Source organism: Schistocerca serialis, chromosome 8 (genome assembly GCF_023864345.2).
Source record: "Schistocerca serialis cubense isolate TAMUIC-IGC-003099 chromosome 8, iqSchSeri2.2, whole genome shotgun sequence".
In the NCBI taxonomy this organism is placed as follows: Eukaryota; Metazoa; Arthropoda; class Insecta; order Orthoptera; family Acrididae; genus Schistocerca; species Schistocerca serialis.
The window spans coordinates 295,343,035-295,360,386 of NC_064645.1; the positions used below are offsets into that span (position 1 = coordinate 295,343,035).

At 44.1% G+C, this 17,352-nt stretch overlaps 1 non-coding gene across 1 annotated transcript; it reads right to left on the reverse strand.

Moving 5' to 3' along the window:
* Positions 1-12,724: 12,724 nt before the first annotated feature.
* Positions 12,725-12,795, reverse strand: Trnap-agg (transfer RNA proline (anticodon AGG)). The gene has a single exon. It is a non-coding gene; the product is annotated as a tRNA-Pro (tRNA).
* Between the last annotated feature and the right edge of the window lie 4,557 nt (positions 12,796-17,352).

A 17,352-nucleotide genomic window follows, 5' to 3' on the forward strand; every position in this document is an offset into this window, starting at 1 on the left:
TGAGCCAGAGCGATTAAGTCCCGATAGCGATGGAGGGCAGTGTGGATGTTATTAGCACCTGTCAAAGAATTTTGATCCGGGGAAACCATGTACTGAGCCGTCGGCTTAAGCCGTGCAGCCAGTATCTGGCTAAAGATCGTTGTGTCGCTGTTGTGTAACGTCAAGGGGTGGTAATCACATATCTATGAGGTACCTCAAAGCTTGCGAATGGGGATGAGGACACCGTCGAAGAAATCGTCAGGGATTTGCACGAGAGGTGACGTAAGGTCCTGACAAATTGCCGACCACAATAGCGCCAGTAGGGGACGAAATTCCCAATAAAACTCCAGTGGCTTGCCGTAAGGGCTAGGCGAGCTATTCGTAGATTCTGCCTGGATAGCAGCATGGACTTCGTCCTTCGTGACGTTAGCAAGCAGTCCATTTTTGCATCCCCAGGAAAAGAGGCAAAAGAGAGTCCGGAGACTGGCATAATGTTGGCAAGGTGGTGACGTTGGTCAGAGTGCCTCATAACACAATGTGCATGGAGGTCAGACGTATATTGCGTTGTGTATCTAAGTGTTGCCCATCATCAGTCGTAAGAGCATTAATCAAAGTCCTCCAACGGAGGCGCCGTTCCGCCATCACATGATACGTAGATGTACGCTTCTGCTCTAACACATGTGCCCTGACTGTAGCTCCTTCAAGGTGAAGGCGAGAGAGGAATGTGAGCTGTGCCTTGGCACGATTCACCATCCCCAGGCGCTTTGGCGATTACGGCGTCATAGTACATTATCGGACAAAAGTGAAATAGAAATCCTGCGTTCGTCTCCGGCACGGTGCGCCCTGCTTTCCGTAACCAATCAAGTCTTTGTGGAAGACAAGTTTGGTGCAGTGCACCCACCATGACAGGGTAGACTGATATGAACCACGGCGTCGACTGTAAGTCATCCACACGGTCTCGACTGCCGGCAGTCGCATGAAGTAAGGTGAATTGTGTTCAGTATCCATGGTTTATGGCTGCGCCCCACCTTTTGTCGGCTGATCTATTGATACGCAATCAGCGTGGTTTCAGAAAACATCATTCTTGTGCAACGCAGCTAGCTCTTTATTCGCACGAAGTAATGGCCGCTATCGACAGGGGATCTCAAGTTGATTCCGTATTTCTAGATTTCCGGGAAACTTTTGACACCGTTGCTCACAAACGACTGCTAATCAAGCTGCGGGCCTATGGGGTATCGTCTCAGTTGTGCGACTGGATTCGTGATTTCCTGTCAGGAAGGTCGCAGTTCGTAGTAATAGACGGCAAATCATCGAGTAAAACTGAAGTGATATCAGGTGTTCCCCAGGGAAGCGTCCTGGGATCTCTGCTGTTCCTGATCTATATAAATGACTTGGGTGACAATCTGAGCAGTTCTCTTAGGTTGTTCGCAGATGATGCTGTAATTTACCGTCTAGTAAGGTCATCCGAAGACCAGTATCAGTTGCAAAGCGATTTAGAAAAGATTGCTGTATGGTGTGGCAGGTGGCAGTTGACGCTAAATAACGAAAAGTGTGAGCTGATCCACATGAGTTCCAAAAGAAATCCGTTGGAATTCGATTACTCGATAAATAGAACAATTCTCGAGGCTGTCAATTCAACTAGGTACCTGGGTGTTAAAATTACGAACAACTTCAGTTGGAAAGACCACATAGATAATATTGTAGGGAAGGCGAGCCAAAGGTTGCGTTTCATTGACAGGACACTTAGAAGATGCAACAAGTCCACTAAAGAGACAGCTTATATTACACTCGTTCGTCCTATGTTAGAATATTGCTGCGCGGTGTGGGATCCTTACCAGGTGGGATTGACGGAGGACATCGAAAGGGTGCAAAAAAGGGCAGCTCGTTTTGTATTATCACGTAATAGGGGAGAGAGTGTGGCAGATATGATACGCGAGTTGGGATGGAAGTCATTAAAGCAAAGACGTTTTTCGTCGCGGCGAGATCTATTTACGAAATTTCAGTCACCAACTTTCTCTTCCGAATGCGAAAATATTTTGTTGAGCCCAACCTACATAGATAGGAATGATCATCAAAATAAAATAAGAGAAATCAGAGCTGGAACAGAAAGGTTTAGGTGTTCGTTTTTCCCGCACGCTGTTCGGGAGTGGAATGGTAGGGAGATAGTTTGATTGTGGTTCGATGAACCATCTGCCAAGCACTTAAATGTGAGTTGTAGAGTAATCATGTAGATGTAGATATAGATCTAGATGAGATTGATGGCACAGATATATGCGTCATCGTCAGAAAACGCAACGGACCAGAATTCAGCAGCCTGCACCCAACTGACAGTACCGCGGGAGATGTAAACACGATCGAGGCGGCTGGAAGAATGGCTAGTGAAATGTGTAAACCCAGCACCGTTACCATGAACATGCTTCCAGAAATCCATAAGGCTGAGGTGCTTGAGAATTGTCGCGAGTGGTGAGCATTAGTGACGTGGTAGTTGGTCTTTGTGTGCCTGGATGGAGCTGAAATCGCCTTCCATGATCAATGCATCTTGCTGACGCAGGAAAAGAGGCATGACTGCCTCGGAAAAGAAAGTCGAAAACTCGCGGCGGCGACGCGAATCAGATGGTTCACAGACGTTGATGATTTTGACGCCACTAAACGTGAGAGCCATACCTCTTGCTTCAGGGAGACAGGCAACTGTATCAGCGATGATACCGCCACGTAGGAGGATCTCAACCCCACTACCAGTAGGGGAAGCATGGAAGACATGTACTGTAACACCATGGGGAGCACAGAAGGTTCCACCGTGTACCTCCTGAAGAAGGACAGCGTGAACGTCTGCTTCATAAGGCGTGTCATGGAGTAAAGCCAGTTTTTGGCTTGCACGAATGGTCTTGACATTGACTGTGTCTATAGGATAAGTCTGGAAGGCTGCCATAGCCAGATTGGGCGATTCAGACATGGGGAAGCACAGGGATCTCTCTGTTAGGCTTCCGTGAAGGAGCACATCACTGTGACAGGGAGGAATCCGACCCCACCAAGAGGTATTCATTACTTTGTATACCCCCAAAACGTCCATCCTCAGCATCCACGTAGTCCGCCCTGGACACAGACGTCTCACCGGGACAGTTCAGGTGCCCACATTCAGAAATGCACGTAACAGCATCAGATGCATGCGGGAGAAGGTTGGTGTAGTTAGGTGGATGCTGACTGGAGACGGTGCCAGGGCGTCAGAGGACAGTGTGTCATCAATAGCAGGGTACAAATCCATTGGAGGCAGTCTTGAGAAGGGGTACGATGTTGTCTCTTCCGTTTCCTCGGTGACCGTTGCTTCCGAACATGTTGTTCCATGTCGAATGGCGGGTGGCTATCGTTGAACAGGTGGCCAGACGGCAGAAAAGCGGAGGTAGGTACTTCTCCACGATCAACATCTATGGGATCAGGATAGACGGCATGCGTCGGCTGACGGCAATCTTCCGTTGGTACTGCCTCCTGCGGCATTGTAGGAGAGTCAGGCAGAACGTCCATCGCGTTGTCGAGAGCAGTCAACTCCGGTTCCAACTGATTCAGAGTGGACGCAGCAGGCGCCACCGCTGCGGACGCATAAGATAGAGGTAACACGGTGCCGCAGAGAGAGAGAGAGAGAGAGAGAGAGAGAGAGACGTCCCCGATCGTCGTCTGAACCAGTTTACGTTGAAGACACATACAGTGGATATGGTCTTCCTGGCTACAAACTGAACAAGTGCGCGTCTGGTTATCGTACATGACGACAGCTTGGAAACCGGCAGTTGCCAAGTAGAAAGGCACGTGCTTTCTCAGTTCCAGGACACATTGTGTTTCGAATGATCCAAATTTCAGCAACGTGACTGACGACGTTGCCGTAAAGTTTAGAGGAAGCCACCACAACGTCCGACGGTACCTTGAACGGAAAATTTTCATTGAATGGAGTAGAATTGTTGTCAGTGATGAGTCCCACCTCGAAGTGAGCCTGGATGACCAGTGAAGACGTGTGTGGAGAAGCCGTAAACAGTGCTGGGATAGCAATCTGACTGCCGCCCGCCATACGACTCAACAAGCAGGGATGATGGTCTGGGGCGTCATTTCTTTACATTGCAGGACCCCTTTGGTCTTCTACTTTTCATAGCAGACCCCCTTATGGTCTTCACCCGTGGCTGCCTTACAACACAGCAGTATGTCTACGATAGTCTACGCACCCTTTTGTTGCCCTTAATGGCAAGATATCTTGAGCTTATATTTCAACAAGATAATGCCCACCTGCACTCTGAATTTCTACTGCTTGTCTTCGTGTTTACCAAGCCCTACTTTGGCTAGCAAAGTCGCCGGATCTCTCCCCAGTTGAGAACTTTTGAAGCATTATGGGCAGGGCCCTCCTACCAATACGGGGTTTAGGCAATTTAAAGCGCCAATTGGACAGAATTTGACACGATAACCCTCAGGAGGACATCCGACATCTCTGTCAATCAGCTACGAAGTCGAAAAACCTCTTGCTAAGTGCCAGAGGTCGACCAATGCGTAATTGACTTGTCCAACTTGTAAGGCTCTTTCTCTTGAGTAAATCATGTAGTTTTTCTGAAACTGTTATCATTTGTTTGTACACGAACACCGCATCTAACGATTTCCATCCCATTCGGATATTTCCTTCGTGGTATGTCGCTTATTTGCCTCAGAATGTATATTTCTGGTTTGTAAAAGCGTATTTGAAGTGTAAGTCCCCATTTAGTTGGGTTCAGTTTTCATCCATATCCTACCTTAACCCTGTGGCAGGTGCGCTTAAGATTGTTGCATCAGCAGGCGTGGGCGGCACTCAGTGGCGCCTCAATTTAAATACATAAATAAGCAGTTTTTTAAAATTTTTTGGTGGAATTAATTATTTATTGCTTATAACACCATTCGTAACAGCAACTTTTAATATGATCTGTATACATATATTGTTACAGAATATCTGACATACGTTTCCAGGATATTTCCTGAAATACGTTTCTAGGATATTTCCTAAGCGCTACTTTGATAACAAATTCTAAATAAATTATAACCACAGATATGATTCGATTGTTTAGCATTGCTAAAGCAAGTTTTACAATAACGTGTAATATGTATAAAATCTTTGTAGTAATAATAAAGAATAAGGCAGTCAGTAAATACATATCACAAATCACCCACTTTCTTCCTCCAGAGAAGCTCTGCAATCATTACATGTGACAACATTGTGGCAATGTTGCTTGCAAAGGAATCTTTTGCAGCTATTGCAAGTGACAGTAGTTTTATTATTTTTTTACCACCACAAAGATGGCACCTCCCACACCTTCTTACAGTCTCATCGTGATTGGCGGGAATTAATTGATGAGGTGACAGAAATCCTTGAATATCACGTGGTAGAGTAGAGAGCTGAGCCCTTTCTTTCAAATGGCAGTCCATCAGAGCCAAGGCCAGGTTTGTTAGGTAGGTTCTTCTTCTGAGTCTTTTCTCTGGATTGTTTGCAAAAAACAAGACCTGGGAATTTATCACAGCAATATCCAGATAACGAAAAAACAATCATCTTCTTGTGGTCCTTTGTGTAGAGTAGGATGTACACTTATAATCGACAGTATCTACTCCACCTCTTGTTGCATTGTAGTCCAAATTTACAACAGACTTGCCTGTAGCGGTGTCGATTTCAGCAGTTTCATGCATTGGCGACAGGAAAAGCACAGCCTTGTTCCTTTTTGGCACGAAACAAGACAGAAGTCATCTTGGAGTCCGAAAAGACAATTTCCAATTTCTCGCGATCTGTTGGGCAAAACTTCCGGAGGAATTTCCTTCTTGTTCTTTTTCAATGTTCCAATGAACGTTAGCCCATTTTCTAAAAGATGCTGGGCTACAGGGTAACTACTGTAGTACTTGTCCGTAGTTACATTTCTGTGAGTTCCCTTGATTGGCTCAACCAATCTCTTCACAATATCTACTTGCTGGTTAGATGCAACATATGGTCCAGGATTCTGTCTGCCTCAGTATACTTCAAAATTAAAAGTATAAAATGCCTTGCTATCGCACAATGCATACAACTTCAATCCGTGTTGGGCATGTACTGAACAAAACCACAACGTCCGCGAAGTGGGTCAAGTATTTCGTCTATGGTTGTGAACTCCCCTGGACTGTAGTTATTTCTGCAGTTGTTCAGAAATGCTGAGTGGAGATTGCGGATGGCAGCAAGTTTATCATTTGCTAGTCGTTCTTTTCTTGTAGCAGTATAGTCAAACCTGAGTGACTGGAGCAAGAACAGAAAGCGCTTGTAGCTAAATGCTGCCCTTAGAATAATCATTCCTATTCCATTTGATGCCCACAGTTCTAATACATTTGTGCGTCATCCTTTTTGTACAGCAATGAGAAGCAGTGCTCCTAAAAGAGCCATTATTTCAGAAGCAGAAGTAGTTTTGCAATCTCTAGTCCTTGAGTAATTCACAAATGATCTCTTGCTCTTTATGTACTTGTTCGTGTTTGCAACGACATTATCAAGTATCTCAGAATCAAACTACTTGAGAAAACTTTCAATTTCAGTTTTAGCTTCTCTACCATTGCATTTCGGGCCAGGTAGGACTTTGATTATATTCTTACGTTTTGGTTTCCCTGGAAGTGTTAACGGATTATTTATACGCAAAGTTTCTTGGTCCTTACCAATATAAAAATGGCAGTCATTATGTGGTACTCCTTTCACTTCATTCCCATCAACACATGACTGCTCAGATTCGCTGGAATGATCTGCAGTTTCAATTATTTCTGCTTCCTCATCGCTGTCAGAGAAATCTGCGTAATCTTTTTCGTCAGATGATTGCAGAAGAAGATGCTCAATTTCTTCTGGCGTTAGTCCTTTCCTTTGTGCGGATTTGGGAGATGATAAAATAATTGTAATACCAAAGCAATGTTAATTACTAAATCATCATTCACCCACAGAGTTGTAAAACAAAGCTTCTAATCATCAAAACATTCGACAGTGGTATGGCTACATGTACTTACATTACCGGGCGCGTGCGGCACAAAGTGCCGTCTCCGCGCAGTCTTCCACTTCACAGGTGAGTCACAGCTGTTATGGTGGGTATAATGACGGCGCAGTAATGCAGTTTGGCGCGTGACTAAACAATCGAAGCATATCTAGCACCACTGTTGTGTGCTCGGCGCGCTGACGTAGTTACTGAACGAAAACAAAATCGGCGGCACTGTATGCCGCCACGCGCCCGCCGCAGGGTTAACAAGAAACACTGCCTCAGCACTTCACATTTTGGAATTTGTTGTAATTCACACCAGTGAAAGGAGGTGTTCCAAGCAATTGGGAACAATACTGCACTCGCCCCTTGAGTAAGTTACGAAGGTTGTCAAAAACCTCCGGATCAATTCATAAAGCTTGCCGACACTGTACATTTCGATGTTCCACTTCTTCAGCTGTACCAGCGGATGCGCGCATAGTGAATAACAGCGCGAATTACAAACGACTTCATTAATAGAATATTTCCATTCCCTATCACACACGAACTTGGGTTTTCCTTTTCAGTTGCATATACGAGGGCTGTCCAGAAAGTAAGTTACGATCGGTCGCGAAATGGAAACGACTATGAAAATCCGATAAAGATTTGCAAAGATGTGTTGGGCAGTGTCTCTAGTATGACTTTAGGTAGAATTATGTCGCTCTATTCATTCCTGAGCTCTTAGTGAGCGCGTAAAGATGTTATAGAAAATAGTGTCACCCGCCAAGTACGAGGGCCTGGTGAGAATTTTCCCCTGAAGCTATGCAACCAACATTACATAACTGTCGTGCGGTTTCTTCTTCAAGACAATTCTCAGCGTCATTCTGCAGGTGCAATGAATATGTTCCTGCATCGTTTCAACTGGAAATGTTTGCTTACCCACAATACAGCGCGTAATTGTCTCCCACCGAGTTTCATCTCTGCTCAAACGAACCGCTGGCTATGAAGACAACATTTTGGCACAGACAACGAGTTTTAGGCCAGCGTAGAGAATTGGCGGAAAGCACTGGCGGCTGCCTTCTATGATGAGGGTATTGGAAAGTTGGTACAACGCTTCGACGAATGTCTGAGTCAGAACGGCGACTACGTAGAGAAGTAGCTGAAAGGTGTAGCTAACTGTTACAAATGAAACATTTCTGATTTTCACTGTGATTTTCATTTCGCGATCAATCGTAACTTACTTTCTGGACAGCCCTCGTATAAAAATGTTGTCAGTGCTTACGAGCTTAGCTCGAGACACCGTACACGCTTTATTTTATCAAAATCAGATCACAAAAAAGAAAATATTCATACACATTATAAGAATGTTAGCGTGTATGTATGTTCCACATCTCCTCCGAAACCATTGGACCGATTTCAACGAAACTTGGCACACATACGAACTGTCTACCTGTCAAAGGGATGGGGTGAAAAAGAAGTCTAGCTCGCGACGCGCGAATATCCAGTACATTAAACGTATTCGCAATTGCGAATATGGATAATCATCAGTTGTGGAATAGAATGACGACAGTAAAACTTTATGCCCGATCGGGACACGAACCCGGATTTCCCGCTGATCGGGAGCGATCGTCTTACCTTTTTTTTTCTTGTTGATCTGATTTTGTTCGTAATTGATCGTTGTATTTGTTCGGGGTGGACATCCTATGACACTTGTTCAAGTTCAGCGTTGATCCATTAACTTAGATTTTTTTTAATTGTAGAGGGCAGCTAACTTTCTGACTGAACACGCTGAGCTACTGTGCCGGTAGTATAAGCAGTTGTGAGATTCGAACCTGGGATCCTGGGATCGAGAACAATTTGTTTGTTTGTCAAAGACGGTACCCCTAGTCTACGGGTAGACGCCCGCCATTTGGCTATCCGGGAACGAGTCACAGCTCTACCCACACGTCTATATGTCGTCAACCATGCGTACAGAAACGGTACTCGTACGTCCATTATGTTTATTCCCGTACAGACGGGAAAGTCGCTTGCCCGGTGTCGGCGGATAAATACGATATACACAGGCACTGCACAATCGTGTTCATCCAGTAATTGAGAAGGAGAGCACTTACTTACTCGCAACAAACTTTACACGTAATATCGAACATTAACTAAACTTCTTCTCACTGACATAAACGCTTAGATGCGTGAAAAATTTCCGCGCCCTGCATAACATTTTAATTCATGACTTCTTTGTTACTGCCTCTACTCGCAATACGTTTTACAGCCAGTTTCCACATAAGCCGCTGGAAATAGTACAAATCATATCACTGTACGACATATAGTTCAGGAGATATGGCGCGATAAACATTCAGCTACGTGAAAACGAAACTGCAGGGCGAAATTTGCTAGAGGTACAGGTGAAATATGTGAGCAGATATGTATTCTATTTTTACACTAATAATAAACATAGGCTACTTTAGAAAGAGAGTAGTATAAGAAATTTATTGATTCGAAGAATATTAAGTATATTAGGGAAACATACACTTTGAAAAAGCTCTTTTGACTTTTGAATTTTATCAATTGTGAAAATGCTTTTATTGGTTGATATCTGCTAAACGATACGATTCAACGTAATGGATATAATGCTTGTACAGTCTTCAGTGTTTGAATCCTTACTTCTATACTTATATTAATAACTGTGAAAGTAATTCTGTTACGTCTTGACATCTCGCTAATACACTCGCTTTCGATGACATTTTTTACTGAGTGAGATAACACTGAACCTTGAGTAAGAACACATGACACTTCAGGTAAAAATAAATAAATAAATAAATAAATAAATAAAAATTGACCCCTAAGACGGTGAATTAGGGAGTGTAACATCTTTTTTTATTTTTTACATCATTACAAATTATTGCCTTTGTTGCTTACACGTTGTATAACGTATAGCTACCCTTCACTAGCACCCCTGCTCTGACCCTCTGTAAACACTGCTGGGCAGCCACACTGCGCATGACGAAGAGTTATGCATGGGGACAGCTTAGAAGGTGGAAGGGTAGGGCGCACATTACGAGCTGTGCTTAACCGAATATGCAGACACGTAAGGGCAGATGACATTATTGCACATACAATAGTTTATTTACTCATCATGAGTAATAACAGAATTACTGAATCATGAGTGCAGCTACAGGTAACAATTATGTAATATATAATTTACACAGTTATATATTGTCTTATGTTTAACATATAATTATTAAACTGGTTGGTTTTTTGTTATATTTCTTTTCCAATACTTACGAAATTGAAATACTTTTAAAACGTGTTGCTTTGTTAAACCAAAAACTAAAAGAAATTTTGTATTTTCATTTTTTTTTGCTCAGTTTAATATATAGGACCTTTTTATTGAAAATAGGACAATACGGTAGGTCTAGTTCTTTCTGCTTACAATAAAACGTTTCAAAGGTCCCAGGCATCCCCTTAATTGGAAATGAAGTCTTTCTTCTTGAAAACTGAAGGACGAAAGCAACTTTCGCATGATGTGTTACTGCCGAATAACACACCTTTATGAAACTTGAATCAACGCAGAACTACTACAGTATAGTGCAGAATGCGACTGAGATACATATGTAATGAGACGAACAGAAATGACACTTTAACACAACAGTTACAGTGAAGTCACCGCTCTTTAAGATGGTCAAGTTTCTTTGAAAAGACGCTCATGGGGTAGCAAAACTGTCCCTCAATAGCGCTGACCGGTGAATGAGCCATTTTCGGAGATTTGGAGTCAGTACGCCCTTGCAACATTATGCATCCTCACACTGTAACACCTGGAGCACCAGAAGATTATGTTAGACATTATTCCTGGTAAATTACGCGTTCCTACTTCTCGCCAAATAAGTGTGCTCATCTGTAACAACCACACTCGTTTTGGAAGACCTGGTATTATGGTTTGAGGAGGCATAACGTTGCATGGGCGTACAGACATTCAGATCATTGAACACTCACCTGCCTCTGGAGATTAAATAAATAAGACTCCACCTTTGCTGAACATGTGCTCAAAGAAGGACACAAATATCTAACGCACACAGAAGTCCTACATATAGCCAACAAAGGCAGAAAACTCAGCCTACTAGAAGCACTTGAAATTAACAAATACTTAGCCCTAAATCCCACCTAGTTCTAAATGACCAATTGCAACTGAGCACATCACCACTCTTTAACTTTACACAATAAAATAAACCTGCTACTAACCAAAAAGTGTCCCAATAGTAAACAAAATTCACACCCCAATATAATGTAATATCCCTTATGTGTTTACATTCCTAACTGTAACTCATCTGTAACAATGTAATATTTGGTATTTATTAATGTACAAGTTTTCTAATAACAAAATGTAACGCCCAAAGAAAACATCGCTGTTGTGCAACCAACAATTAGTGTTCAATGCAACTGTTCACAGAAAACACCAAAAAATTGTAATTTTGTAATTATGTGAATTCTAAATAATTCTAATTGTTTTCGTACATGGTACTGACAAACCATAAAACGTGATTTGTTATGTTAAAGAACAGTTTTACAGAACAAAAAGTTAAAAGATCCGTTTGAAAATTCTGAAGACAATACCACAACAAAAGATCGTATGTAAGTGCGTTGTGTCTTAGTCGAGAATGTTTGGTTCGTAAGAACACAAGCTACTTGTAAACAATAGCCAGTAGTTATCTGAAGATGACCTCATAACCCGAAAACAAGTTCACAGAAATAAAAATCAGTAGAACAAAAAACCACCTAAGTGATATTCAACCCTCAGTATTTCTTTCAGTTACTTTCTGTACTACAATGTTGCTGCTCTTTCTCTGCATGGTCCAAGTCTCATAGAGGTATGTGACTTCGCAGAGATACATCATGCGAAAGCTATTAGGCTGGTGCGTTAGTTCGAGGCGCTTTAGTTTTGCGTGCTGGTATTCCGGTTGCTATGAGTTTATTTACCGACTGTCATTTTATCCGTAGTTCAGTGTTGCTACTTGAGTTTACATACTGTCACTTTTTAAATTTAGAGGCGGAGAGTGGAGCTGTGGACGTTAGAAAATGGAGTGCCAATTGGAAAAATCGCTACATTTCCGACATATTCTTCTGTTCGAATTTGACGATGGGCACCCAGAAACATTTGCGCCGTGTGTGGAGATAATGTCAGTGGACAGAACACGGCAAGAAAATGGTTTTCTCGTTCCAAGGAGTATCGTTTAGACGTTAGTGACACTTTGACGAAGATCTTCGGGTTTGATGAAGACCGTTCAAATGCATTAATCCACGATGATCCGCGTCAGTGTACTAGAGAACTGGCAAATGTGATGAACTGTGATGGTTCCACAATCGTGCGATATTTTCATGCAATGGAGAAGGTTTAACAACCACGCGTGTGGGTACCGCATGCTCTAAGCCAAAATGACAAAAATCAGCAGGTGACCATATGTGTGTCTCTGCTTGCTTGTCATCGATTGCCTCGTGAACAACACCGACCATTTCTATCCTGTATCGTTACTTGTGACGAGAAATGGCATCTTTATGCTAACATAAAGAAAAGAAGGGAATGGCTGAGCCCAAACGAAGCAGCAACTCCCCGAATGGCTGAGCCCAAACGAAGCAGCGATTCCCCGTACAAAGACCTGCGCGCATCCACAAAAGATATCTTAATCGCCTTCACGCGTCGGACCAGAGTGTCAATTGCTCACATCAAATATGAAATTCATTTGATATTGACGGCGAGCTTTTTGCGCTGACTCAGCCACTGACGTGCGATCAGTTTGCACAAAACGCTAGGGCTCGTCCGGGATTTGAACCGGGGCCTCCTGCACCCTAAGCAGGAATCATACCCCTAGACCAACGAGCCCTGTGGCACGGCTAATGACAATTATTTCAGTGCACTGGGTCCCTCGATGTTGTCCAGGGTGCTCTGGAAGTCTCGTGTAGGCTGGCGGGATGGGGGCGGCGCGAGTTCCCGCTGTGGGCGGCCTTCCTGGGCTATTGTAATATAAATCGTCATTGACATCCAGTACAGAGGTATGTAATAATGAATAATATTCAGTCTCCAAGTCGTACAGATCGTTAGCCTATGCTAACACTTCAGACCTCTACCCTCCATCAATGTTAACTTCTCACATCTAACATCCATTACTGCTGGCTGCTCACCTCCAACTGCCCAACACTATTTCCATCACTGCTGGCGACTAACTTCCAACTGCGCAACACTACTGGCGATTAACTTCCAACAACGAGTTCAACCAGCCACAGAGTCTCTTACAAAGAAAGCGCCGTCAGAGATCAGAGATCCAATGGAAAGCACTACACAGCGCTGCCAACACAGAAGCAGCCCACTTACATACTGTACTAAGAATTATTTCCCAGAAGTGTAACCGTCAGTGCTGACATATATTGTCAGGAACTGAGATGTCTTGCAGAAGCAATCCAAGAACAACGACTAGGATGACTGTGTGAAGTTTCGCTATTCCACGGTAACGTCCGCCGGCATTCTACTAGACTGACGAAACACACTGCAAAGGAGTAGAGTTGGTAAGTCATTCCGCACCCACCTTATTGTCCTGATCTTGCACCCTTAGATTTTCACCTTTTCTGCTCTCTGCATCTACATCTACATTAAATCTACATGTACATCTACATCTACTTGCATACTCCGCAATCCACCATACGGTGCGTGGCGGAGGGTACCTCGTACCACAACTAGCATCTTCTCTCCGTGTTCCACTCCCAAACAGAACGAGGGAAAAATGACTGCCTATATGCCTCTGTACGAGCCCTAATCTCTCTTATCTTATCTTTGTGGTATTTCCGCGAAATGTAAGTTGGCGGCAGTAAAATTGTAGTGCAGTCAGTCTCAAACCCTGGTTCTCTAAATTTCCTCAGTAGCGATTCACGAAAAGAACGCCTCCTTTCCTCTAGAGACTCCCACCCGAGTTCCTGAGCATTTCCGTAACACTCGCGTGATGATCAAACCTACCAATAACAATTCTAGCAGCCCGCTTCTGACTTGCATCTATGCCCTCCCTCAATCCGACCTGATATGCATCTCAAACGCTCGAGCAGTACTCAAGAATAGGTCGTATTAGTGTTTTATAAGCGGTCTCCTTTACAGATGAACCACATCTTCCCAAAATTATACCAAAGAACCGAAGACGACCATCCGCCTTCCCCACAAATGCCATTACATGCTTGTCCCACTTCATATCGCTCTGCAGTGTTACGTCCAAATATTTAATCGACGTGACTGTGTCAAGCGCTACACTACTAATGGAGTATTCAAACATTACAGGATTCTTTTTCCTATTCATCTGCATTAATTTCCATTTATCTATATTTAGAGTTATCTGCCATTCTTTACACCAATCACAAATCCTGTCCAAGACATCTTGTATCCTCTCTATCGAGCAACTTTTAGGGAACTTCCTATCCGGTTGAAAATGCGCTCCGAACATGGCTCGACGAATTCTTCATCTCAAAACCATGCCATTTATACAACAGTCGAATCGTAAAGTTACCCCGGCATTGGTAGACTGTTTCAAATAGTGAAGGAGAACATTATTGATGACTAAAGTCTCTGTTATGTGTCATGTTATGTTCATTAAACTTATTGAAAACATTACGATCGTATGCGCAGCAATGTATTTAGCACTGCAATGTGACTAAGATATTTACTCTCTTTTAGTGGAATGTCTGTGTAGTAGTTAATTTCAAACGAAAAACAGTCCATTTCCACGGTCACTAGATAGAGATTTAGTTTGAAAGGGGAGGGGGGCAGCACCAAAAGCTATGTCTCTTGTGCTGGAAAATTTTCTCCTACCAATCCTGCATATATCTCTGGTAAGTGTGAGGTAAAAGGTCGGTAGAATGCCAGGGAATACCACCTCCAACTGAACCACGCTTAGTAAAGTACACTACTGGCCATTAAAATTGCTACGCCAAGAAGAAATGCAGATGATAAACGGGTATTCATTGGACAAATATATTATACTAGAAATGACATGTGATTACATTTTCACGCAAATGGGGTACGTAGAACCTGAGAAATAAGTACCCAAAACAACCAGCTCTGGCCGTAATAACGGCCTTGATACGCCTGGGCTATGAGTCAAACAGAGTTTGGATGGCGTGTACAGGTACAGCTGCCCATACAGCTTCAACACGATACCACAGTTCATCAAGAGTAGTGACTGGCGTATTGTGTCGAGCCAATTGCTCGCCCGCCATTGACCAAACGTTTTTAATTAGTGAGAGATCTGGAGAATGTGCTGGCCAGGGCAGCAGTCGAACATTTTCTGTATCCAGAAAGGCCCGTACGGGACCTGCAACATGCGGTCGTGCATTATCCTGCAAAAATGTACAGCTTCGTAGGGATCGAATGAAGGCTAGAGCCACGGGTCGTAACACATCTGAAATGTAACGCCCACTGTTCAAAGTGCCGTCAATGCGAACAAGAGGTGACCGAGACGTGTAACCAATGGCACCCCATACCATCACGCCGGGTGATACGCCAGTATGGCGATGACGAATACACACTTCCAATGTGCGTTCACTGCGATGTAGCCAAACACGGATGCGGCCATGACGATGCTGTAAACATAACCTGGATTCATCCGAAAAAATGACGTTTTGCCATTCGTGCACCCAGGTTCGTCGTTGAGTACACCATCGCAGGCGCTCCTGTCTGTGATGCAGCGTCAAGGGTAACCGCAGCCATGGTCTCCGAGCTGATAGTCATGCTGCTGCAAACGTCGTCGAACTGTTCGTGGAGATGGTTGTTGTCTTCCAAACGTCCCCATCTGTTGACTCAGAAATCTAGACGTGGCTGTACGATCCGTTACAGCCATGCGGACAAGGTGACTGTCATCTCAACTGCTAGTGATACGAGGCCGTTGGGATCCAGCACGGCGTTCCGTATTACCCTCCTGAACCCACCGATTCCATATTCTGCTAACAGTCATTGGATATCGACCAACGCGAGCAGCAATGTCGCGATACGATAAACCGCAATCGCGATAGGCTACAATCCGACGTTTATCAAAGTCGGAAACGTGATGGTACGCATTTCTCCTCCTTGCACGAGGCATCACAAGAACGTTTCACCAGGCAACGCCGGTCAACTGCTGTTTGTGTTTGAGAAATCGGTTGGAAACTTTCGTCATGTCAGCACGTTGTAGGTGTCGCCACCGGCACCAACCTTGTGTGAATACTCTGTAAAAAGCTAATCATTTGCATATCACAGCATCTTGTTCCTGTCGCTTGAATTTCGCGTCTGTAGCACGTCATCTTCGTGGTGTAGCAATTTTAATGGCCAGTAGTATACTTCAGTTCTCCGCGTTGAGGAGAGTGTTACTTTACTAAGACCAGAACATGGGATGTCTGTAATACAGGTAGGCGCAATAAGTTAGTAATCAACCCTGCAACAGCTGTGCGCGCGACCAACAGAGCGACGCCCCAGTGTCGTAGTGGCACACCCAGAAGCGCGGGACAGCCGATGCTGTGTGGTAAGTCTTCCTGGATAAGTGCTTGGCCGAGAAAACGTCACAAACCAAACCAAGGTTTAGAGAGAATACGAGGAAGGACCTATTTCAAAGGGACACTTTCCTCATGTAGCAGCCTCTTGGAGCAAGCGAGTCCTTTCGTGCCACGAAATGTTCTGTTCTCGGACAATGGCCGCGGGCTCTAAACCTGGTTTTGTGACGTGCTCTCGGCCAAGCACTCATCCAGGAAACTTAATCAACCAGCAGCGGCCGTCCCCTGTTCCTGGGTGAGCCAGTGTGACGCTGGGCTGTCGCCCTGTCGGCCGCGCACACAGCTGCGGCAGCGTTCTGCCCGGCTCACCTTTGACCTTAAAGCGTCGGCTCAGTTCAGCTTTGGCCTAAGCGGGCGAGCACCGCCGCTACCTGCGGCAGCGAATTTCAGCGATAGCTGCTGCAGAATCCGTTCTCGAGCCAACGTCTATTACGCCTCACATTCTCAGTTGCTTTACCACTCACATTTTCAATTTCGTATAAGCCATCATCTCGGATATCCCGTAGAATATTGGACTTGTCGTGGCATTACAATTTAAGAACAACAAAAATATAACGGGCGATCAAATAATTTGCGTTTGAGAGCGTTGCATCAGGTAATAAATAAAGTTTTGTATGAAATTGCTTTATTTCCGAGTTTGAGACATAATGTCATTTGTAGTAGGTATTATACCGTGGGCCGGCATAGGCTTTCGGTGTGTCGTGTTCGCCTGTATATGTTGCTCAGTACACGGATCTACACTGCGCGGTTGATTCTGGCACGAAACGCCTTTGTTTACTTGACTTCGAAGTGGTCCGTTGGACTCTATGTCGCTGCTGTAGTGTAGCGGCACCAGAGGTACCACGTAAATATACACTACTCGCCATTAAAATTGTTACAC